At 34.8% G+C, this 26,297-nt stretch overlaps 1 pseudogene; it reads left to right on the top strand.

Annotated features, from left to right (window-relative positions):
* The window catches only part of LOC124974236 (E3 SUMO-protein ligase RanBP2-like), a 76,188-nt pseudogene extending 53,123 nt beyond the window's left edge, over positions 1–23,065 (top strand).
* The last annotated feature ends 3,232 nt before the right edge of the window (positions 23,066–26,297 follow it).

Below are 26,297 nucleotides of genomic sequence, written 5' to 3'. Positions count from 1 at the left end.
TGCATCAACAACTTAAACAAATATTTGAAAGAATTAATGGCAAAGATCAGAGTCAGATTTCTTACAGAAATCAGAGTCAGAAAACTGGGATACGGCTGAGGTTGTGACTCAGTGGTACAATGATTGCCTAGCATATGACAGGCACTGGGTTCAATCCTCAGCACCACATAAAAAAAATAAAGTTATGTCTACCTGCAACTAAAAAAAGAAAAAGAAAACAGCAAGACTACATGTTCAAAGTGCTGAAAGAATGTAAACCAAGTGTTTTATATCCAGCAAAATTATCATTTAAAAAAAGAGAGAAATTAAGGTATCAGAGATAAATAGAAACCGAAAAAGCACTTGCTAGCAGTCCTGTCCTATAAGTACTAAATGTGTCCAGTAGGCTGAATTGAGAGGACATACAATGTAGATGGTAACTTGAATCCATATAGAGCTATAAATTATGTAAGTAAAAACTATAAGCAAAAAAAAAAAAAAACAATTTTAGCAAGTCCTTTCTCTGTCATTTTATAAGTCATAATTTGTAAAGATCATTTTATAACAGTAATAGCAAACCAAACTTTACTGTTTTAACAGGCTAAAAAACAGAAAGTAGGGCTGGGGATATAGCCCAGTTGGTAGCATGCTTGCCTTGCAAGCACAAAGTCCTAGGTTTGATCCCCAGCACTACGAAAAAAAAAATTAAAAAATTAAAAATATATTAAAAAAGCAAAAATTAACAAACTTACTGAATGCAGTTAGAGCAATTCTTAGAGAAAAATATAAAGCTGCATACATTAAAAAACAAAGATCATAGGCCAATAATCTGAAAAGACCCCTGTCCCACCAGCTCAGGCCTATTTTAAGAGAAAAAGAAAAATTATTAACGGGGCATGTTAAAGGAATTTATCTGAAGATTTAGCTAAGAAAGAGGCAGGATAATTGGGAAAGTCAGAGCATGTCTGAACTAACAGGAGCTGATAAGCAGGAACTATAAAACTGTCCTGTAAAACTTCAGATACCAGATTCCTAACCAAGGACAGAGTAAATAGGATGAGATAACGAAGGACTGTAAATGGCAAAGTAAAATTATGGCTTGTGAAGCATGGCATCTTAAGTTCTGAGCCGCTCTATCCTTAACAAGGTTCCTTCTCGGGTCAGCTCCCCTAGCCTTCACAGATAAGGTGAGAGAAGTCTGAGTTTATACATTCTTTACCATTTTTTACGACCCGTGCTGCGGGCAATTAGGGAAAGCCTGTGTTTATGCAGGTGCGGAAGAGAGGGGCTGCGGGCAATTTGGGGAAGCCTGTGTCTCCGCCTGTGTCTCTATCTTTCATCCCCCTCTCCAGTTAAAGTAAATTTATGGCTTCTCCAAGAATGTCTAAATGCTGGATTCAAAATAACCAATAAGAAATCTGTTGCTTACCGTGCGCGCGAAACCTGTCCCTTTACCCTATAAAAAACCTGTACCCCAAAGCCCGGTGTGCCAGTTCACCGAAGCTCTGGCTGAGGTTTTACTGAGCACCCACAGGCGCCTGTGTAATCAATAAACTGCCTCTTGCTTTTGCAGCCAGGGATCACGTGAGTTCTTCCTTGGACAGGGGGTCTGAGGGTCTTTCAATCTTCACAACTTTAGAGACTGAAAAAAGAGCAAAGTAAATCCAAAGTAAGCAGGAGAATGGAAATAAAATAGAAAAGAGAAAAAGAGAGAATTTTGGAAATTCAACAAAGTTAAATCAAGAGATCAAAAAAGTATGAGGGCTGGGGTTGTAAATTAGTGGTGGAGTGCTTGCCTACCACGTGTGAGGCACTGGATCAGATTCCTATTACCACATATAAATAAAATAAAGGTCCATTGACAACTAAAAAGTACTAAAAAAAAAGAAGTATGGGAAGTGAAATCTGATGAAAGGCAGGTAGTCAAAATGATGCGTGATAACATTCTTGGTAAGTCACAGAATAATCAGACAAAAAAAATCATCAAAGATATGTAAGACCTGAATAACATAGTATCAAATAATTTGACCTAATTAACATTTATATAATACCCCACACACAAATATAGCAGATTACAAATTCTTCTCAAGTGCACATGAAACAATCATAAAAACAGATCTTACTAAACTTAAACAACTAAAATTATTCAAAATATTTATGAACCATAAACTAGCAATCAACAGCAATGATATGTGGGAAATCACCAAGTATTTTTAACTAATTCACAGGTCAAGAAGAATGGAAAGGACAATAAAAAACCCTGAGTAAAAAGTGAAAAGATCACCATTGAAAATTGTGGGATGCAGCTAAACAATGTTTACAGGGAAATTCTTGCATTAAATACTTGTATAAAAATTAATACTGTGGGCTTGGGTTGTAGCTCTGTGATAGAGTGCTTACCTAGCACAGTAAAGCACTGGTTTGATGCTCAGCACCCCATTAAATAAATATATAAAATAAAATAAATGTTAAATTCTTTTAAAAAAGGTGTTAATTTACGCTTCTCCTTTAAGAAACTAGAAATATCTGGGCACTGGGGCACATGCCTGTAATCCTGGTGGCTTGGGAGGTTGAGGAAAGAAGATCACAAGTTAAAAGTTAGCCTCCGCTTTAGTAAGACCCTGTCTCTAAACAAAATATGAAGAAAGGTCTGGAGATGGATGTAGCTCAGAGGTTAACTGCCCCTAGGTACCATCCCTGGTAAAAATAAAAAAAATTTAATTTAATTTAAATTAAAAAACAAAGGACTGAGGATATGCCTCAGTAATTAAGCACCCTGGGTTCAAACTCTGGTACCAAAAAAAAAAAAAAAATGAAAAATAAGCCCAAGGCAAGAAGTAAATAATAAAGAGCATAAGTCAATGAAATTTGGCACAGAAATCAGACTAAATATCAATGAAGGCAAAATCTATTTCTACTGATGGAAGGGAAAATACTCATGAAATTGATGAACCTCTAACCAGATTAAATAAAAAAGTGCAAGGAAGACAGAAAGCAGGCTATGTCTATACTGAACTTAGAGACAATAAAAGTTTAAAAAGTGATTTAAAGGAACAGCTCTATGCACACGAATTTGACACCAATTCCTTGAAAACCCAAATTATCAAAATTCACTCAAGAACTAGTAGATAATCTGAATAGATACTGTACAGTTCTCTATTAATTTACTGTATTTTTTAATAAATCTTCATAAAACTTCATCTCATATGTTTCCTCTAATAAAAACTGGTGATCATTCAAGGAGAAATGGCTACAATTAACACAATATTTTTCAGTAAACAGCAGTACCAGAAATATTTTTCAATTCATTTTAAGATATGGAAGCTAAAGATATTATCAGAAAAGAAAACTACTGACCAATACCCCTGAAAAATATAAATCCAAGAGTTGTAACAAAATTTACTCAAACATGAATGCTTATAAAATTTATAATTAATATGCCATGATTCAGGTTTATTCCAGGAAAGAAAAGTTGGTTTCCTGAGCATTCAAAATCAAATCCTTCATAGATTTAATAAAAAGTTCCATGATTGCAACAATAGATGGAGGAAGAAAATTTGACAAAATTGAATATCCATTTTAGGTCAAAACTCAAAACTCTGGGTGATAATATCTCAGTGTGGGCTCATCAATAATAAAAGAAACATATAATCATAACTTTCCATAGAAATTTTAAGAATTAGCTTATTTATATCTTCAAAGAATCCTGGTGAAGTTTTGAAGTTTTGACTGGCACTGTACCTTAAATCTATTGCTCAATTTTGGAAAATCTAATATCCTAATTATTTTGAGTGTACCAATTCGTAAATAATATGCCTCTCCACTTACTTAGATTCACTCTATCTGCTAGCCACACCCATCATTACTATTTGCTAAGAACATTCTACTCCTTACTACATCAACAAAGTCAATGGAACTAGAAGGAAAACAATGAAGACTTTTTTTTTTTTTTTCGGGTGCTGGGGATCAAACCCAGGGCCTTGTGCTTACAAGGCAAGCACTCTACTGACTGAGCTATCTCCCCAGCCCCTGAAGACATTTTTAACTGAGCTTCCTGAACTTTTTAAAGCTCTGACTGAAAGTTTTCCCCAATTCCATTGTCCTCATCAGTATCATGGCAGATTCCAAAAAAATGTAGGTTGGACTTTACTGAATCTGCTTTTGCTTTCTCTTCAAACATTGACTTCTTTTCCCAAACAATACCACATTCTTTCTCATTATCTGAAAAATCCATACAACACAAGCAAAAGAAAAGATAAAATTACATGAAGTTCAACTACTCTACAACAATGATCATTTTTTAACTTGGCCTCAATGTAATCCAAAAACCAAGTTAACAAGACCTATGAATACTAATGGAGAACAAGAATCACCAAGAGACCCACGTTTTTTAGGTAGCATTTTTTTCAAATATTTTAAATCACCAGAATAAGGATATGGTAAATAAATAAAATTGATTATTATTGATTTCTCATTATCTGAAAAATCCTTACAACACAAGCAAAAGAAAAGATAAAATTACATGAAGTTCAACTACTCTACAACAACGATCATTTTTTAACTTGGCCTCAATGTAATCCAAAAACCAAGTTAACAAGACCTATGAATACTAATGGAGAACAAGAATCACCAAGAGACCCACGTTTTTTTAGGTAGCATTTTTTTTTCAAATATTTTAAATCACTGGAATAAGGATATGTTAAATAAATAAAATTGATTATTATTGATCATCAGTTCAGGAGGTTCCTTTCAAATAGATTTGTTTTGAAAAAATTAAATCTACCTGCTAGATTTTCTTCTAATGGCCTATGTTTTTCTGAGTCATCCAGGTAGAGTTTCATAATACCCATTTCAAAATCTTCATCTTAACGGAAAAACAGGTATTTCTTTTCTTTTTATTTTCTTTTTTTTTCTTTTTATTATTATTGTATACAAATGGGATACATGTTGTTTCTCTATTTGTACATGGAATCAAGGCATACCATTTGTGTAATCATATGTTTACATAAAAACAGGTATTTCTAATAATTAGTTTCAAGGGTTTTCCAAGCCACAAACCTAGGAATTATCTCCAACTTTATTCTTTCGTTCATTCTCCATATGCACACAGTCATTTTGCCAACTAGAAATACCTAAGGCCTTTCCTGCTGTTGGAGCTTTTACTTGTACTCTACTCACGTTTGAGCAGCCTTGCTATCACTTTAGTAGGCTTCTAATCTCCTTTTCCCACAACCCAATCCTCTATATCACTGCCCAACTGATTCCAGTAGTCAACAGTGTCAACCAACATGTTTTCAGTTTGTTTGTTTTTTTTCTTTTTGTTTTTGCAGTAATGGGGATTGAATACAGCATTTGCACATGCTAGGCAGGCTGACACTCAGCTATATTCCTAGTTACAACAGGTACTTTATAAACCTCCTTTATCCCTACATGCGAAAATGTCATGATTCTTCCTCTTGCCTTCTTGTTCTGACTTTGCTTTGCCCTATATTGATCTTCTTCCTCTTCCTCAGTTGTCTAAATATCAAGTCTCATTCTTATCTTTCTGTAAGACTCTAATAATGAAAGCCATTTGAAAGTCCTCCTTATATGTTTGGAAAGGGCATTGTCCATTTAATACTCAAAACACCCCTGTGCATGCCAGATATTTTTCCCAGCAATTCCCCTCTGCAGCTCAGTTTTCCTCTCCTCCAATTCTTGCATGGATTAAAGGCACACCACAGTAACCCATCAACTGCCACCAAACCTAGCAATGCACAGTCCCACTCCGGTGACTCAGAAGAAAAGTCAGACACCCAGGAGTTCCCGCTTGCAAAGTTCATGAAATTGAGCCCCCGAGACAGGGCTTGAAAGCTCCAGCCCACTGGGCAGTTGCCCACCCGTGCCCCCGCCCTTCCATTCCCCACCTTGGAGCCCGTCTCCAGCGCATGCCAAACTTGTGCCAGCGACCAGAACTGGTACAGCTGGAGCTCTAGCAGCGCCCACCATCACTGATCGCCTGGGCTGAAATTTGCGTCTGCCACCTCGTGCTGGGGTGCATAGCGGGACCCTAGGGGGTCGGCGCCTTGGTCCCCGCAGCATTCCCCTGTAGCAGTCAGGTGCCCACTGGTTCAGGGAGCGCCACGCCGCCGCCAAGTAAGGAGAGTCGAGCGCCACCGGCGCCGGATTGGGCAGGAACCACCTGGGCCGGGACCGGGAGAGGCGGGGGGCTGACGGGTGGTGTCCCAAGCCCGCAAAAGGCCTGGGGAAGTTGTCGGGGACAAACCCTCGGCTCGCCACCCTTACCACTTGTGACTGAGGCCCGCACTGAAAACAAAAAGCACCCACCCCTTCGCAGGCTCTGACCTGTGACAGTGCAGCCGCCAAGCAAAGTCCCGTTGCACTGGCTGCCACACATGCCCGCCAGCCGCCCATTGCCCAGAAGAGGCGGCTCCGCGCCCAGGTCCGCCCCCTGGCGCTTGCCTATTTTCAAACTCGCCACGCCCTCCCACCTGCAATTTCACCCAGGACGCAGCGACTTCCTGCACTGACTGCAGCCCCCTAGGGTCTCCAGGCAGACACCGCAGTCTGCAAAAAGATGATTTTGTGTGGACACATCTGGACACGCAGAAATGGAATCCTACAATGAACAAGAACCAGTTACCAAATGGGTTGAGGCAGAACGTGGTTCAAGAAAGCCTGGGATGCTGGAAGCAGGAGGAGACAGGATTATTTCTCAGGAGGTGAATCCCAAAATCAACCACAGCTTCAGGCCACAGATCAAGGGAGTGATTCATAAGTTCCTGGAGGGCAGAAAAAATGAAGCTATGCTGACGCCCCCTTCTAAACCAGAGAGCCAGGAACCCCCAACCCCGTCCCAAGAAACTTCTAAGAATATTTCTGGAATCTTGGAAAGCTCTATTTAATTAATGGTGAAGACTTGGATCTCTGTTCCTGACAGCATGACTTCATTAGGTGGGGGCTAGGGGGCGGGGGAGGTGGCAATCTACTCAAGATTTCAACCTTGAATGTGGGCAGTGCCCAAATAGAACAGGAAGAAATTTAGCAGTGAGAATGTTGTTTATGTGTGTCCCTTGCATTGGGCTGCCACTGGACCTGCTTGTCCTAGAGTGTGACACCAAGTACACACTACAGTTTATGGACACTACAGCCACTGTGGTGGTTCTGAAACAACTTTATACTTGAACATGGAGACTGCTTATGGATTTGAGGGTTTGTGTTCTGGGATAAACAGAAGCTACAGTGAAAGATCACAACCAGTATCAAAGGGCAGTAAAACTTAGTGAGGAGTAGGTATTTGACAGTGCACATCCAATATCTTTCTCAGAGTTACAGACTAGAATGTACAAGCCCTTTGCATCGGATATCCTTAGAGTTGGTTGTAACCTTCTGGTCCATGATTCTTCTAGTCAGTTTCCTCCCCTTGTCAGAGGTGACAGAATGTGGAAGCCTGGAGTGAATAGGGACACAGAGACATCAGGCATAAGAAAAAATGTTATTGGGTTCCCTGTCCAGGGCTTCCTCCTGTTTTCCAAGGGCTAGTGAGCCTTGGATGTGTTTATTCTTTTCTCATGTTTGTGTTTTTTTTTTTTAAAGTGAGTTAATGGCATTAAGCTTTGTAATAAAATCATTTGATACTCTTGCAAAAAATAAAATAAAAATAGAGGTATACTTATTCACATGGCCTATTTTATTATAATGCTCCAAGGAAATTTGTGGTTGCCTCAGAAGCCTCAAATGGGTTGGACCAGGAGACAGGGAGCAGAGTTCCAGAGACTTCTGTTTCAGTTGGAGCAGTGTTTATACACTTTCTACATTGCAATTTTGCATAAAATATTATTGTCAAACAAACTTGAATGGGACTGGGGTTGTAGCTCATTTGTAAAGTACTTGCCTAGTATGTGTGAGGCATGGGGTTCAATCCTCAGCACCACATTAAGTCAATTAAATAATTAAATAAATAAAAGTACTGTGTCCATCTACAACTAATTTTTTAAACAAAGGGTCTTGACCCCCAAATTTCAAGAACTGGTGACTTATGAAATGACAGTTTCTAACTAGAGTAGTAACAATCAAATACATGTTATTTGTTGTTCAAGAAAATTGATCTTTTTCTTAAACAACATCTTATAAACTTCTTGAGCTACATCTTATGAAGTTCTTAATATGAAGTTGAAAGTTTTCTGGGACTTTCAGTAAACTTTAATTTAAATAAAATTTTAATTATTCCTTTTAAAAATATGTATGTGTGTGTACACACATGTGCATGCATACATATTAATTTTGAACATATTCAATTTCATATGCTTTAAATATCTTGGGATGTTTTGTTTTGACCAATTAATTTTAACATTCTTGTTCATATGTATTTATATTATGTTTTTGATAGTCAGGATGAAATATCATGTGGCTAAATAGACTAGTAAGAGTAAAGTAAAACGCCTTACCACTTACACAGGTGAGATCTCTTCATCATAGTACCCTGTCAAAAAGCCTATGCTTTCTTTAATAGTATACTTGTATAGAATGCAAAGCACCAAGAGAGAATCTTAACATATATTATGGGACTTTAGATGATTTTGATGTGTCTATTTAGGGTCATTATTTATAAAGACTGCACCACTATGGTGAAGGATGTTAATTATGGGGAAGGTTATGCACTTTGGTATGTAAGAGATAGACAGGAAGTCTCTGTTCTTTACTCTCAGTTTTTTCTTAAACCTAAAACTGCTCTAAAAACTGAAATCTTTAGAAGCAGTGAGCTTGAGCACTCCCTGATATTGATACTGTAATTCTGAAACACTCCAGTCATGATGAAAATACATTTTTACAGTAATGCTCTTACTGGCAAAAAATGTATCAAGTATATTAAAATTATCAATTCCCCTTACAAACAATTGTGAACCACATACATTTATCTTCCAGTTTTAATTTAAAAAATGAAATTTGAAATTGTATTTAATACACAATATTTCAATTTCCTTTGTCACAAACATAACTATGTGTATTCTTGATTTATTTGATTTCCAAATAACTGCATTTTTATACACTTTGAACTCTGGTGTTATTATATCTAGGTTTAATCTTCATTTCTATTTCTTTTCCTAATTTCTGATTTCAGAAAATGTGAACTGCTCTATTCACTATTTAATCTTCTGAATTTCACCATGGAAAATCTTAAGTTTGTTTTTACCTCTTCAAATTGTTCAATAATTATTCTCGGTGATATGTCTGACAGAAAGTCTTACGCCAAATATACCTCATGCTTTTAACTTGGGAGTGGTGGATTTGGTAAATTCAATAGAATACAGTTGTAAATTTTGACTCCTGCCTTTCCTCTTTCCTCTCTTTCTTCTTGGAACACAGCCATAATATCTAAAATTACAGAAATCATATTTGTAAGAATGGGAGGAATCCTGCATGCAAAGGAAGGTATAATGGGAATTAAAAGGAATTAAGTTCACAGAGGGCATAATAAACCACCGTACCTTGTCTAAAATTTTTGATAAATAATATACTTCTTTTATAATAGAAATACCTTCTTGATGAAAGAAAGTCATTGGCTCATACAGTCTAAATTCTGATAGAAAAATTGTAAATATTTATTGATTTATTTTAGTAGTCAAAAATTGAGATACAGTGAGGGCAGATACAGTGCAGCACACACATAATCATGGATACTTAGGAGACTGAGACAGGAAAATCACAAGATTGAGGCTAGCCTCAAGCATTTTAACAAGGCTCTATTTTAAATTAAAAAGTAATAAAAAGAAATGAGGTTGAATCTCGTGGTAGAGTGCCCCTGGGTTCAATCCCTAGCACCTTAAAAACAACAAAAAACAGAACAAAAAGGTACCCACAAAAACCTAAGATGAGGAACCATGTACATAAAATTAGTTCAAAGCTTCTGGTAGAGTGCCCCTAGAGAATGTAAATAATAAATATTGGAAAGAATGTGAGGAAAAAGGAACACTTGTTCATTGTTGGTGGGACTCCAAATTAGTATGTCCACTCTGGAAAGCATTATGGGGATTCCTCAAAATCTAGGAATGAAACCAGCATATTACCCAGCTATCCCACTTCATGATATATACCCAAAAGACCTAAAATCAGCACAGTACAGTGACACAGACACATCAGTATTTATTGCAGCACAACTCATAATAACCAAACTGAGGGACCAGAATCTATGCCATCAAGAAATGAATGAATAATGAATATGTGGTATATATACACAGTGGAGTATTACTCAAGCTTAAAAAAGAATAAAATTATGGCACTTTCTGAAAAATGAATGGAACATCTTGACACATGAAATAAGCCAGATCCAGGAGGTCAAGTGTCTAATGTTTTCTCTCATATGTGGAAACTAGACCTAAATAATAAGCGGGTGAGAGAAAAAAAAGAAAGAACTGAAAGTTGGGGAGTGGGGAGAACCCCATGAAAGTAGAGCGCAGTAAAGTAGAAGGAGGAGATCAAGAGGAAGGGAGGAAAGACAAGAAAATGGAAGAATAGGGAAATTAATCTGATCATATTTTCCTATGTAATTATGAAAAAATTCACAATTTTATCTTTATATAAATACATAGTGTACTAATTTATACCAAAAACACTTATAAATGGAAGAAAGAGCACTGGAGTAGAGGAAAGGGAACAAGGGTAGGGAGGAGGGGAAGGAACAGAAAAGTATTTAAGACCACATAAAAATCAAAATCAAAAAATAAAAAAGCATATATTGTGTGCATCTACAACTACAAAAGAGTTAAAAAAAAAAAAAAAAAAAAAAAGCAGGCTGAACAATAGCCAAGTGTGAAGGTGAACCAAGTCTGGGCATCTGAAAATAGACCCGCTTTTTTTCACTGTGGATTTTTTTCTGAATCTAATTACAGCTTGATCCTTTCCAGCCAGAGTGGCAAAAATTGTTTTAAGATAAACTCCATCAAAATTAAAATCTCATTAATGATTTTCTGAATTATTTGTAATAATATAAAATGGAGGTTGAAATCATTTGTTTTGAAAAAACTGTTTAAAATATTAATAACTGTGTCTGTTATTAATGACATGTTAATGGTATGTTAAAATGGCAAAGGGACTTTCAGGTTCCTAGTGTTCCACTTTCACACCTCCCTCTTGGAATTCCAACTATCCTATTCTGATGTGTTTTCTACCTTTAAATACATTTAGCATTTTTAACCTTTTCATTATGGAATAAGAATGTCATATGACTGTGATTTCAGATTAGATTTATTCAATAGACTCAATAAATGCAACTGGATTACAGAGATAATTTAACTTTTACTGTATTTGGCAATCAATCCAGAAACTTATTCTGAATATTTCAGAATCATATCCTGAGTTTTCCTCTTTTGGGTAACTTCAATCTTCACATCAGCTTTGAGTTTTGGTAGATAATGAATCTTATTTGAAATGATGAGAATAATCAACATCACTCTAACAAAGTGATCATTTCAAATATGGTTCTATGGTGAAGATGTTCTCAATAACATTGATAGACAAATATTAAATTTCCTGGTCAATTACCAGGTTAAACTTTGTGTCTTTAAACCCACATTGCTTATAAAGCCTGATTCTAGTTTATTATTATCATACAATATCATTATCAATGGTTTAATTAACAGAATGATTTTGGCATATTTTGTTTCACTTTCATCTTCTGCCATTTCCTCTATAGCATCAGATAAGAGCCTTACCTAATTCAGTAAACTGAATTCTTCCACATATTTAATTCTGAAATCTAACCCAAAACTCAGTTTTTATTTTCTGGTTATTTCCTAAACCCAACAAATAAATGTCTTTGTAAACATTGTCATTCAAAATAGATTTTCCCATTTCAAATCCTGAAAAATAAAGCAGGGGAAGGCCATGAAGAGAGGGCTCTGTGCACAAGTCACCTTGTAACAGGAACCAGCAGACAACTTACCACTTATATAAAAACACGGGACTGACATGCCATGTTGCAAGCCCAATTCTATCAAACAGTTAGCTCTTACTCTAAGATTTAATTATTTTAGCTTTAATAATTAATGATTACAAACTGTAGACATTTAACAATCAGAGCTCACTATCACTCAACTCTAAAAATGCCAAAGATTTTTTTTTACAAAACACTTTAACTAGCTTTTCATTCTTCCAATGGAACCTCAAATATTCCTTTGCTCCTTGGACATACCAGAGGCCACCCTGGCCTGGAACGAGTTGCAGTATGAAATCATATTCTTTGTTATTTCCAAAATTAAACCTTGCATGGAGACTCATTTCTATCCTTCACCCCTTGGACATCTTTAAAGATTTCATTCTAAAAGTATTAAGTATGCTCTTCTATCTGGCTGTCCTGGAAAACCACTTCATCAATACCTAGTGGGCCATGATTGGTAATAAAACTTAAAATATAATGAAAACCACCATGGTTAATGGGAAATGCTAACAAATTTTATTAACTATATTTGAAATATATGCATTATGTAGAGACTAAGCAGTTCTTCAGTAGAACATATTTGTATGGATGTTTCTTATGGTGATTGCTTGTGCCACTTGTTGCTCAAATCTACATTTCAATATTTATTGGATGGTAATGTTTTTGTCTTTGTATTTTGGATACATTTTTTTTAATCAACAGCAATAAACTCAGAACAAGTACATTCTTGTTAGAAAAAATGAGTTCTGAAATTCTATTATTTATGAAATTTATATTGAAAATATAATCACAGACTGTAGTTGTTAGAAATCAACCTAAAGATCTCAGTGTGGCATTTAACATTTTGAAAACAACATTCTATATTTTAGTTAAAATTTATTCAAAGTCAAACTTTAGTCCTAATGTTCAGTTAATGGACAGCTAAAATACAACCTTATGAAGCTTTTAACACATTGTGGATAATTTAAAACAAAGCTTGAAATATGAAATAAAACCAATCAAATGATTTTTTTCTTGCATAAGTATGAAAAAAAAAGACACTGGAGGGTACAGACAGAAAGATAGAACCTGTAAATATTTAAGCTTTGATATGTTCACATTTGAAAAGAAAAAATTAAGAATTGATGAATCAATGCTATATTTTCAACAGTATTTTGTGAACTATCCATCAATTAAAAATATCATCAATTAAAAATATTAAAAATATTCTGGTATGATATTAAGGGTCAATTGAAAGAGTCAAGCATTTCAAGTAATTAAGCAAATAACTCAACTGTGATGAAACTCATGATCATATGTATGAAAATTGAAAATGATATATTAAAAGTAATTAACATTAGAAATATGCATCCTGTAATTTGGAACATATATATGTAGCAAAAATATTATGAATTGCTTATTTTAAAACTTTACCTAATTAACATAAAAAAGTTATTTTAAATGTTTTTATCCAGAATGAATCCACATCATAGTCAAGTTTACGACAGCTGTTAAATTTAAAAAGAACAGAAAACTCTCAAAAGCGGTGAGATTATCCTGTTTAGAGTTTACTCATGTTTTTCAGTCTATGTCTTTTGCCAAATTTGGGATCTTTTCAGTCACTCCTCCATGGAAATTTTTTAACCCCGCCCATTCTCTCCTCTCCTGAACTCCAAAGATATGGATGTTAGATCTTTTGCTACAGTGTCACAGTTTTTGAAGTACTGTTATTTTTTTTTTCTTTTGTGCTTCAGTGTATTTTCTCTGTTGCTCAGATTGGGTAATTTCTATTGCTCAATCTTCAGGTTCACTGATCTTCAGTTCAGTCCATTCTGTTAAAACCATCCATTGAGGTTTGACTTTGGTTGTATTCTTCTGCAGGAAATCATCTGTCTATAACTAGAAGTTCCTATTTCCAGGATGTTTTTAATTTTTAAAATGTTTCTTTATTCTTCATCATTGCCTGCCTACATTTTGCTTATTTCCTTGATCTTGTTCAAAGGGTGTTGCTCCCTCCTATATACCTAAAACAGCAGAAAATGGATAAATTTGCTGAGGACCTCACTAACAGTTGTAATATTTTTATAAAGGTAGTTGCATCTTTTTTCTTAGAATATTGTGGAGGTAAATTCCTTTGTTAACTTATAGAAGTAACATTTAGAAAAAACTGAGAAAAGATAAGGATTTTTTGTTGTTAAAAACAAATTGTTTTGGTTATGTGTGCTTTTTTAATTTGGATTTCCTAATACCTAAATCTTTGTATTCTTTTTAAGTATGACTTTTTAAGTGCATCTCATAAATTTTAATATTATATTTTCATTATCAGTTCAAAATATTTTAAAATTTTAATTCTGATGTAGATCTGTGGATTTTAAATGATATTTCTTAATTTACAAATATGTGAGGATTTCCTAGTTTTCTTTTTATTAAAAATTTATAAAGGCCTAGCCTATGATCGGCATTCAAAAACATGTCATGTTACTTGGAAAGAATGTAAAATTTACATCTGTAAGTTGCATTTTTCTGTACATGAAGAGGGTTATGTTTATAAATGATTTTGTCTGTGATTCAATTATTTCCTGGAAGAGTTGGATCAGAATTGCTTACCATTTTGTTAATTTGTCCATTTAGTTGTGTACTGTCAGTTGTTGCTATTTGTTTTGAGACTATATAATAAAGTTTCAAATTGTTAAAAAAAGTAAGGAAGTAACATTAAGTCTCCAAACATCATAGGACTTCCTGGACTCATACATAATTATAGTACTTTGTAAAATCACAAAAACAGTAAGAGTTTTGATATTTCCTCTCAAAGGCATTTTTTTAGTACAAACTTGGGTTTGTAATCCCTGGAGCCAAGCAGTGTTTCTGCAACCTTTTTTTCCTGATTCTTTTTCTCATTCACTCCAGGTGATCAGTCAAAATACATTTGGACAAAAACAGCAATGTCCCCCATCACCATATCAATTTGGCCATAATTGTACCATTCTCATAACAACAACCATCTAATTGAATCTTTGCAGAGGGCTTTTAAGAACGTTGTCATACAAAGTCACTGACAACACTGAGCAGAGCCTGCAAGTCAGCATCTCACAAAAGAGACAGCAATCAAGGGGATTGGGTAGAGAAAGGGTGAAATGTGCTCATTACATCTTTCCAGAAGTCCAAGTCCTCACTTTCTTGTAAAGCAGATTATGTGATCCTTTTGTACATCAGTATTTTTTAGAAGAAATAGCAACATTTTTTTATTTTAAATTATTTATTTTTTTAAATTTTTTACAGACTGCATTTTGATTCATTGTACACAAATGGTTACATCATTTTGTTTCTATGTTTGTACATGGCACATAGATTTCTACCATTCGTGTAATAATACATGTACATAGGGTAATTATGATACCGCCGTTTACCGGTGACGAGTTCTGCTTCTTCTAATGTTGAAGATTAAGCACTAGAGAAGCACGCCAAGGCAAGCATATTAAGCAGGTTTATTTAAAGGGAATAATACAGACTTCTCCTGGCAGGGAGAAGGGGGCCATGGCTGATGTTCTAAAGTCCCAAGAAGTGAGCACACCCTGCATCTTTTATAGGTTAAAGTCTCTTTTGTTCTCCAGTTCTCTCCCCCCTTATCTCTCCTTCCTGCCTTCGTGACTAGGCCTGGTTTTGCATTAAGTGAGAAGCCATGGGCAGGGGGAGGGCCAAGGTGATTCAGGCAGATAAGGGCCCAGGGGGCATTAATTAGCAGCTCCTTGTTTGCAGTCCTTGATAAAGGCAGGTAAATTTGGTAATCAATGGGCTCCGGAGATCTTTGACATTCCATTCTTCCAGGGGCAGTCTCCAACTTCCAAAGGCAGATGGCTTCATGGCTTCATTTCCTCGAATTGACCCGATTCCCTATTTCTACCTGTCCTTAATTCTGGCTTCAATTATGTCTGTCTCATTGCACCATTTTTCATATCCCCCCTACCTGTCATAATCTAATGTCTACATAATCTAAAGTTTCTCCATTCTTCTCTCACTCACCCCCAAAACCCCCATTATATATCATTTTCCACTTATCAGGGGAAACATTCAACCTTTGGTTTTTTGGGATTGGCTTATTTCACTTAGCATGATATTCTCCAATTCCATCCATTTATTTGCAAATGCCATAATATTATTCTTCTTTATGGCTGAATCCTATTCCATTGTGTGTATATACCACAGTTTCTTTATCCATTCATTTGTTGAAGGGCATCTAGGTTGATTCCACAATCTAGCTATTGTTAACTGAACTGCTATGAACATTGATGTGGCTGTGTTACTGTAGTATGCTGATTTTAAGTCCTTTGGGTATAAACTGAGGAGTGGGATAACTGAGTCAAAAGGGCAGTTCAATCCAAGTTTTCTGAGGATTCTCCACACTGCTTTCCAGAGTGGCTGCACCAGTTTGCAGATCCACCAGCAATGTAAAAGTGTGCCTTTTCTCCCACATACATGCCAACATCTATTATTGTTTGTGTTCTTGATATTAACCATTTTAATTAGAGTAAGAGAAAATCTTAGAGTTTTTTTAAATTTGCATTTCTCTAATTACTGAAATGTTGAACACTTTTTCATATATTTATTAATCACCTGTATGTCTTCTTCTGTAAAATGTCTGTCCAGTTCCTTGGCCAATTTATTGATTGAGTTCTTTGTATTTTTGGTGTAAAATTTTATAAGTTCTTTATAAATTTTGGAGATAAGTGCTCTATCTCTAGTACCTGTAGAAAAGATTTTCTCCCACTCTGTAGGCCCTCTTTTCACATTATTGACTGTATTTTTTGCTGAGAAAATGTTTTAGTTTGAGTCCATCCCATTTATTTATTCTTGCTTTGATTTCTTGTGCTTTGGGAGGCTTGTTAAGGAAGTCTGATCCTAAGCCAACATGAAGAAGATTCGGGCCTTCTTTGTCTTCTACTTGATGCAGCTTCTCTGATCTTATTCCTAAGTCCTTGATCCATTTTGAGTTGAGTTCTGTGCAGGGTGAGAAATAGAGGTTTGATTTTATTTTACTGCATATGGATTTATAGTTTTTCCAGCACCATTTGTTGAACAGGTTATCTTTTCTCCATTGTAAGTTTTTAGGTCCTATGTCTAGTATGAGGTGAATATTTATGTGGGTGTTTCTGTGTCTCTTCTCTACCATTGGTCTGCTATCTATTTTGGTGCCAATACCATGCTATTTTTGTTACTATTCCTCTGTGGTATAGTTTAAGGTCTGGTACTGTGATACCTCCTTTTTATTGTGGTGCTGGGGATTACAACCCTGAACTTTGTGTATGCAAGGTATAAGTCAGTGCTTAATGGCATAATAGTTTGTTACTTCCTCTGTGCACAAATCCCAGAGTGAGGAAATAACTAGCACAACTGACAGTGTGTATACAAGTAAGACTGAAGTGACTGCAGCATTTTTCTGTAAATCTGAAGGACCTGATTATATTACCAAGCATATTAGTTCATCATCTCTTTCTTCTGGAACTGTGGACAAACCTGTAGATTTTTCTACTAGAAAGGTAACTGATATAGAATCTACAAGCCAAGGTAAAACTTAATGTGTTTCTGTAATCATGTATTACATAAAAGTGCACCTGTATGTTTGAAAAGATAGATTTTGAAGATACAAAGGGGCATAAGATATAAGCAGTGCTAAGAAAGAAAGTCATACTGCATTGCCAACCAAAAAATAAACATATATCTTTATTGTTAGACCTGTGATTACAGGGATTACTCTTGACCCATTTGCTTGAGCATAAAAGATAATAGTTTACTTACATGGTGATTTTCTTTGTGATAATGTTTTTATTTTAGTATTGTTTAATAGTATTGCTCAAGCTTATATTTCTTTTTTATAATCCTAAAATTTTGGCAAATTATTCAATTATAGTAACTAATGTTTGGTATTGCTTTCTTCCCATTATTCCATTCTAATAGTTTATTTTTTTTTTGAGGTGGAAGAAGTGTCTCTGTAAATTGTATTACTTTATAGTATATGGTAGATAAATTTTCCCCAAAAGGAGTCCTAAATAAGTCACAAATATTACATTTATAGACACTTTAGAGTTTTACTATGGTAGAAGAGGAAGGTATTGCACACCTAAAACCTCTACATTTTCAGACAAATTAGTAAAGCATAGTGATTTCAGAGATCATATAAAATTCAGATAACCCTTAATTTCTGAAGATCAAATGTAAATGGGACATTTAGTTTCTGTGAGCTTTTTTTATAATTCAGAACACAAAATTTTTTATACAGATGTTTTCTAAAATCCTCCTCTCCATTTCTTGATTTAGCAACTTTTTGAAAAGACTTTATGAAGCAGAAACTGTATGATTGTGTAATGTAGCTTAATAGTTCACCACCTCATTAATTTTTTGGCATGCACTTTGTGCAGTATTGTATTCATTGTGAATAGTACCTGTAAACTTGATATTACTGAAGAAGCTCAAAATTGGATATAAAATTTACCAAAATATAGAAATTACCAAAATATAGTAGCTAAACCCCCCTAGACTGTAGTATAGAAAGTCTTGTCCTTTTTTCAGTCCTGGGGAAACCTTTGATGTTCAGAACATCTTAAATGAAATAATAAATTGTTCTTTTTCTTTTGTCAGTGGAAAATAAAACAGTTTTATTTGGAAGTGGTAGAGGACTTTCATTTGCAGATTTGTCTTCCAGTAATTCTGGGGATTTTGCCTTTGGTCCTAAAGATAAGATTAAGAAGTTATTTTAATCATGTTAACAGAACAAAACACAACTTAAAGAACCAGTCTTTGTTACAGTGTTGTCACTAAAGTAGCACTTCCCCATTTACTAAGTGTTCTCATAATGAAGGACTTCTTTATTGTATTAGGGATTAAACCCAGGGGTCCTCTATCACTGAGTGTACATTGCCCTCCCCTTTTTAAAATTTTATTTTGAGGCAGTGTTTCATAAAGTTGCTAAGGCCGTTCTTAAACCTGTGAATCTCCTGCCTCAGCATTCACAATCACTGGAATTACAGATCTAGAGGACAACACCCTGAATAATTTTATTATTAATAATATAACCATAAGAATTTTTTAAATTTTGTACAAATTATTCTAATGGTCTTCCCTGTCCTTAAATGCAGAACTATTTTCAGTTTTGAAAAAAATCTGACTTTGGTAATATTATTTTTTTAACTGCATGTACTTTTAGATTTGATTTGTTGATATTTCAAGAATTAGGAATCTACTTTTTTCCCCATTCTTAAGGTACGAGGGATTGACCCCAGGGCCTCACACATGGTAGGCAAGCCCTCTACCACTAAATTTTATCCCCATCCCTTAATCTGCATTTTTTAAGGAGATAATTTGGATTTTAGTATTATGGTCATGCTAATTTATGATGTTGAAATAAATTTATAATTGATGTGCTTTCTCATTCTCTATCAGTGATGTTTCTATTTTTAATCTATTTGGTAGCATTTCTATAAAACAGTACATTTGTACAAATTATTTCATCATTTAATTGTTTCAAGATTATTAGAATAAGGCTGTTCAATTTTTTTCTCATTCTTATGTCTTTCATATCTGTGAAATCATGTAAATTTCATGTCTGAACCATCTAAACTGTTCTTACATAAGATGTTTGATTTATGGGATAAATTTTATTAAAGGTATATGCTTAAATGTTTAATGCAACTCAAATAACTATTATCCCCACTTAGTTATACATTTTTTTTTCACAGCTTCCGCTACTGTAGAGCAGTAAAATACTTTGGGATATAATGTTACATTAGAATTCATGACCTCCCCTTTAACATGTTTCTTTATTTTTGTTTTTCCTAATAGCCTAAAAAGTAAAAGAGGTAATAAGTCAGCACATATAACAATACAGTGTATACAGTTTTCTGCAAAAAATGCCAAATGAAATTTGGTGTGTTTGCTGCTTATTGCTCAGTATAACCAAGTACTATATCATGATTGCATACTAACATATAAAATAGGAAAAACATAAGGAGGAAGACTTACTTAAATAAGTCTTACTCACTACATTCTGTCCTCACCATCACTTCTCCATTTTTGTGAGATCATTCAATTCACCATCCGCTTTTCTTACTTTCTTACTTTGTTTTACTTAATTAATTTTGTTCTTAAGGTTTGACAGGAATCAGGAATCAGTGTGCTTGTCTTTTCACAGAAATAGCTTTTAGTTTTCTCAGTTCTTTTTTTGGTTTGTTTTTGTTTAATTGCAGATTATCAGATTATATTTGTTTTCTTGGGTATTGAATTCTTGCTTTAATTTAAGACATGGTTGTTATAGTAACTGAAAGTATTAATTCCTTGCAGTTTTGTGTTAGTTGACCTTGCCAGAATATTTTAAACTTTTTTGGGGTGGAGATGGTTCTGGGATTGAACCCAGGGATGCTTTACTGAGCTTCAGTCCCAACCTTTTTAATTTAAAGACAGAACCTTACTAAGTTACTTAAAGCTTCACCAAATTGCTGAGACTGCCTTTGAAATTTCAGTCCTCTAGCCTCTACCTTCTTAACCATCCTACCTAGCTTATTTTAAACATTTTTAATAGTTGTATCAGTTGTTGAAAATGATAGTTGCACCAATAAGAGTAAGATTTTAAAAACCTTTAAAAAGTAGATTATGTGGTTTACATATCCTCATTTTTTCATCAGATAAAAATTTCCAGTGGGCCAATACTGGAGCAATGGTGTTTGGAACACAGACAACCAGTAAAACTGATGAAGATGAAGATGGTAATGATGAAGTAGTTCATTCTGAAGATTTTCATTTTGAACCAATAGTGTCATTATCAGAAGCAAATGTCAGGGAATGAAAATTTTACTAATTACTTAATTTTCATTTTAAGTTTAAAACTTACCCTGGATTGATTTGTTAGTACTATGGTTGCTTTCTTTCAGAATACTTATAATCTGAAGTAGTAGCTCTATTTGTTAGACATCAGTGTTTTTTTTTTTTTTTTCACTTTTGTCTTTTGTTTTCAGTACTGCGGCTTTAACCCAGGAGTACTTTGCCACTAAGCTACATCCATAGTTTTTTATTTTTTTTTTTTATTTTGAGACAGGGTCTTGCTAAGTTGATTAGGTTCTCATTAAATTGCTGAGGCTGGTCTTGAACTTGAAATCCTCCTGCCTCTGCTTCCAGAGTCACTGGGATTATAAGAATGTACCACTGTGCCTGGCTTAGGCATTCAGTTTTGAACTATACTTCTGGTTGTTTTTCCTTTTTTTTCTTTCTTTTTGTTTTGTTTTGTTTTTGTTTTAGCAGTGCTGGGGATTAAACCCAAGGACCTCAGACATGCTATGCAAGTGCTGTATCACAGATTTACCTGAGTCCTTTTTTTAAAGTTTGTATAGATTTTGCTTTGTAATTAGTATATGCAATTGTTGGGAAGAAATAACTTTTTTCACATGTTGTTAGAATATCATGTTTGTTTTCATACTGTATATCTGGGGATAAAGCAATTTCCATAATTCCAAAGTCATTTCAGTAACAAGTAACCTTTTACAGTTTTTGGACAAGAATGTTATTTTAGGAAAATTATTTTGTCATTTTTCAACCTCAGTCAGTAGTTAATATTTCTTTTCAAGAACCAGCACTTTTTGAAGCCTCTTAACCTATAAAGTAAAATCTATTAATGTCCTTACAAGGAAAATATGTTGAAAAATTTGGATTTTTGAAATTTGTTATGGAATTATAAGCATCAGCTTACAGATGAGTTCATCTTTTTTCATAAGTAGAAGTAAAATCTGGAGGAAAAGATGAAGAAATTTTGTTTAAAGAGAGAGCCAAACTTTATAGGTGGGATAAAGATGTCAGTCAGTGGAAGGAGCACGGTGTTGGAGATATAAAGATTCTTTGACACACAATGAAGAATTATTATTGGATCCTAATTAGAATAGGCCAGGTGTTTAAAGTGTGTGCAAACCATGTTATCACCAAAACAATGAGATTAAAACCCCTAAATATTTCAAATAATGCTTTAGTTCTGACTGCTTGAGATTATGCTAGTGAGTTCTTAACTTTGGATGCTAATTTTCTTTCTTTTTTGGACTTTTCTAAAAACCATAAGGAACATAAAACAATTTATAAGTTCTGTTAATATTCTGGTCACTTGTTTTTCCAATAGATGAAAAAGCAAAAGTGGAACAACTTGCAGTGAGATTTAAAACAAAAGAAATGACTGAGTCTTTAAGAAAAAATTTGAAGAATGTCAACAAAATTTATTGAGACTCCATAGAGAGGTATCTATGGCAGCAGAGTTATCAAAGGAGACAAATCCTGTGGTATTTTTTGATGTTTGTGTGGATGGTGAACATTTGAATTATTTTCAAATGTTTTCTGAACTGCTGAGAACTTCAGAGCACTGTACACTGGAGAGAAGGACTTTGGTTTTAAGAACTCTATTTTTTACAGAGTAATTCCAGATTTTGTTTGCCAAATAAGTACTAACTACCTGTAGTAATTGAAGTCAAAAAGAATGTACACCACAGTAACTTGGGGAATTTGTGAATTTCTTCTTGACCTCATCATGTAGTTTTCTTAAGATTTCTTTAGCTTTCCCAAATAAGAGTGTCATCACCACTGGTTCCCTAATTCTGCCCAGAAGTTTCAAGCTTAAAAGGATCCAAATTTCTAACACCTGAAACATGCTAGAACTTGAGGGTGGAGAAGAGGACTTTTTATTTTTTATCTTCATTCAAAAATAAGTATTGAATTTTCAAAATGCATTTTTAAGGAAACTGGATGCTCAGGATTTACCCTATAGTGGCAACTTCTATGTATATTTCATGTTTTAATCAGGATTCCTATTAATTGAAATCTTTCTTTCCCGGGGGAGATATCACACAATGTAATGGAACAGGAGGACAGTCCATTTATTGAGATAAATTTGAAGGTGAGAACTTTGATGTGAAACATACTGTTCCTGGCTTACTCTCTACAGTCAATTGAGGCCAAATACTAATAATTCTCAATTTTTATGGCATTGAACAAAGCAGAACATTTGGACTTTAGCATATAGTATTTGGTTTTGTTAGGGACAGTATGGATATTGTGAAAAAGATTGAATCATTTGGTTCTCCCAAAGGATCTGTTAATTGAAGAATTAGTATCATAGAATGTGGCCAGATACAAAATCACTGTTTTTCATAGTAAATTTTATCTGTGTAAGCAGTTGATTTGAAGCTTAGCTGTTACAGATAATATGGTAATTATGTACAGATTTTGAAAATGAACATTTCCAATGTATAAATGTAAAATTGCAACTTATAGCGCTTATCACTTTTTAATGTGTTATAATTGACTTTTCTTGGTGTGAAATAAAAGTTTAAACACTGGTGTATTTCAGGTATACTTGTATTTATCTACTCCTGACATATCTGTATTAAAATGGGATAATAACTTATTTTGTTATAAGAAATAGACCTTTACAGACTATTGAAGAAATAGGATATATGCAATTTAATTTTAGTTCCTTTAAAGATATTTTAACTTGTTGCATGGATGTATATACCATTTGAATAAAGGGACCACAACTTGGATAATTTTATTTTAGATCTGAAATATGTTTGGTAATCTTAACTCTCAGTGAGCTCCTTTATGTGTAGAGACTCATTTATGAATGCATAGAGCCACAGAAGATAATTAACCAAAGTGTTCTTCTATAATCTTTACACCTCCTCTATGGTCACAAATTAAATTTTAGAGCACCTTCTTTTCTTAAAATATGTAGCTTCCTGAGACCTTTCAAAAGGTATTGATATTTACATTTGAAACAAGTTGATCATATTTCCTTAGATTTTTCTTTTAACTTTTCTGTCATGTGTCTTTACTACCTCAAAAACTTCAGCTTGGTTGTGATGATAAATTGATTTTTTTCCTTGTTGCTGTTGTGCTAGAGTATGAATATTTTCAGAAGGTCTATACCATGTTATTTGGTTAAAGATTTGCTTTATACTAGATTGTTGCAGTACCTTTTATGATGAATTTTATAGGAGAAATAAAGTGACAATTGGTAATAGCCAGGACATTTTAAACATCCATTACTTGTGTATCTAATTGTCTGTTCATTTTAGTACTAGACATAAGGAGGACAAGTAAAGAAAGGTCTGTACTATAAACTGCCACATGATTTTAGCAAGTTTGATATGCAACAGAAATGGTTTGTGTCAAAGGAAGTGTAACCAAACTACTAAAGAAAGATATTTTTATTGGCTTTCTCAATGTAGAACTACAAAGAATTTCATTATAGCACAAAATTTTATATATTGCAACCGTGCATATTGACTCCCTTCTTTTGTGTTCTTTTCAGTGAACATACCTCATTTTTTTTAGTGAAGAAAGACAGATTTATTCCCTGTTGTATGGTAATTTAGAAATGAGGTATCCTATAGTGAATACCTGTGAAACCGTCTGTTAGAAATGATTACAGGGATGTGGTGTGCTGTTTGTGTAAGGAGTGATGGAACACCATCATATCCATGATTTAAATCTACTTGGTCACAAAGTCAGATAACTAAAATAAACCAACTCCAAATTTTTCAGTTGAATTACTTGAACCTTCAAGGAAACAGTAGACCACATATATGTACATTTAATATTTAGAATTTGCTCCTTTGGAAATCTATTTAAATTGATTTAAATAGTGTGTTGTAATTTTTAGCTGAGACAGTTAATTCTGTCTTGATTTTAGAATAAATTCTAAGTAAATGCAAGTGCTTTTAAAGAATTTTTAAAATAGATTTTGATGTAGTCCTAAAATATTAAAATTAAAAGCTTCAAAGATGTTAACCCAAAAACTTCATTAAATGACATGTAAGCTGATTTTTCCAGTATTGCTATTTCAAAGACACTTAAAAGTGGCTTGAGGCTTTTATAAGAACTGTGTTTGAGTTACATTTCAGGAAAGAACTTTGTGGTTTCTGTTATTTAAATGCTAATAATGTATTAAACCCAATCTATTTTTTTCAATTTGCCTGGATTTTATATTGTCTTATTAAAATCTGCTTAAAGATAGAATAAAGTAATTCCAGTATTTATGCATTTTAAGCAATACTTTATACAAAATTGAGTATTGGTTTAGTTTATTTAGATAGGAACTACTTTGCTAAAGTATTTCTGTTATAAAATTTTGGTAATTGAGAACTTTAATCCAGAGTATTTAGTTTTCAGTCCAGATATGTAGTTGGCAATCATTTTAGAAAAGGGATTATGAAAGAAGTGTTCAAACAACTATTCCTCTCATTCAGTCTCTGTTTAATAAAGATTTTAGGCTGACATATCATTAAGCACCCGTGAAATGCTATGCACTGTTATTGGTACTAGGAAAGCTGGTTTGGTTTTGTGGTTTTAGTAATCCATGTTTTCCTGGAGTTTACATTCTAAAACTTTTTGACATACTGTTTTCCCGCATGCGGAACACAGGCAGGGAAAGCAAAGAGGTTTCTATGCCTACCTATCCGCTGTATTCTTGATTTTCTTCTGTGTGACAGCAAACGTCACTTTGATGAAGAGGCAAGTGTTTTTGTAAGTGCAAATGCATGCCAAGTGTGCTTAGGGACCAGAGGCCTCTGCAGTTTTGGTTTCAATTCTCCAGCACCAGGGCCATGGTATGGTGCCCAGAGGGCCCCTTGGGGCGAGGGGGAGCATTTTTCCTCTTACCCAGGATGACTCAAAAGGGCAGATACAACACTACTTATTACTCATAAAGTTAACCTCAGAAAATTACACATTTGTAGCATGAAGACAACTCGACAGGGTCAGCCTCTTGCAGGGCCAAGATGCTTTAAGACAGCAGTGCAACACAGCGTTCACTCTCCAGTCCTGTATAAGCTCCCCACCTGGCCTCCTAGCATGCCCCGGGGGTGGGGCTGTTGTGCCAGGATGCACCTGCAATTCAAGAGCCCTGCCTCAGTGCCTTGCTACAGGTTTGAGTGCATTTACCTGGGAGACCGCTGTGGCCACTGCACGCCATGAAGGCCCGGTTTGTGAAGTCACCAGGGCAGGATTTTACAGTAGACCATCTCAAACGCCCATAGGGACTCGGAGGCTGCTGCTCCAGTCAGGTGAGGGCACTTTCCCTCTGTCCTCAGGTGGGCTGTGAAAATGTTCCACTGCTGTGAAGCCATAGCCCAGAACTGCCTGTGATTCACTGAGGCTTGGACCTCTGTGAGAGAAGGCCCTGGGGGTACGAAGGTGGTCTGCTCCAGGTCTTCTCATGCTCAGAGGAGGGTGGACTTGATCAAAGTCAGCCAGACAGGCTGGGGCCAGTCACACACAGGAGAGAGAAGCTTTCCCTTAAAAAAAAAGTCACTGTAGCTTTTGCAAGGTTTATGTTCTACAAAGCACATTGAAAGCATCGTTGAACTTTTGTTTGCAGGGATGT

This window comes from Sciurus carolinensis, unplaced genomic scaffold (assembly GCF_902686445.1).
Source record: "Sciurus carolinensis unplaced genomic scaffold, mSciCar1.2, whole genome shotgun sequence".
NCBI lineage: Eukaryota > Metazoa > Chordata > Mammalia > Rodentia > Sciuridae > Sciurus > Sciurus carolinensis.
Note: the sequence above shows the minus strand (reverse complement) of the source record. Positions and strands in the feature narration are given on the sequence as shown.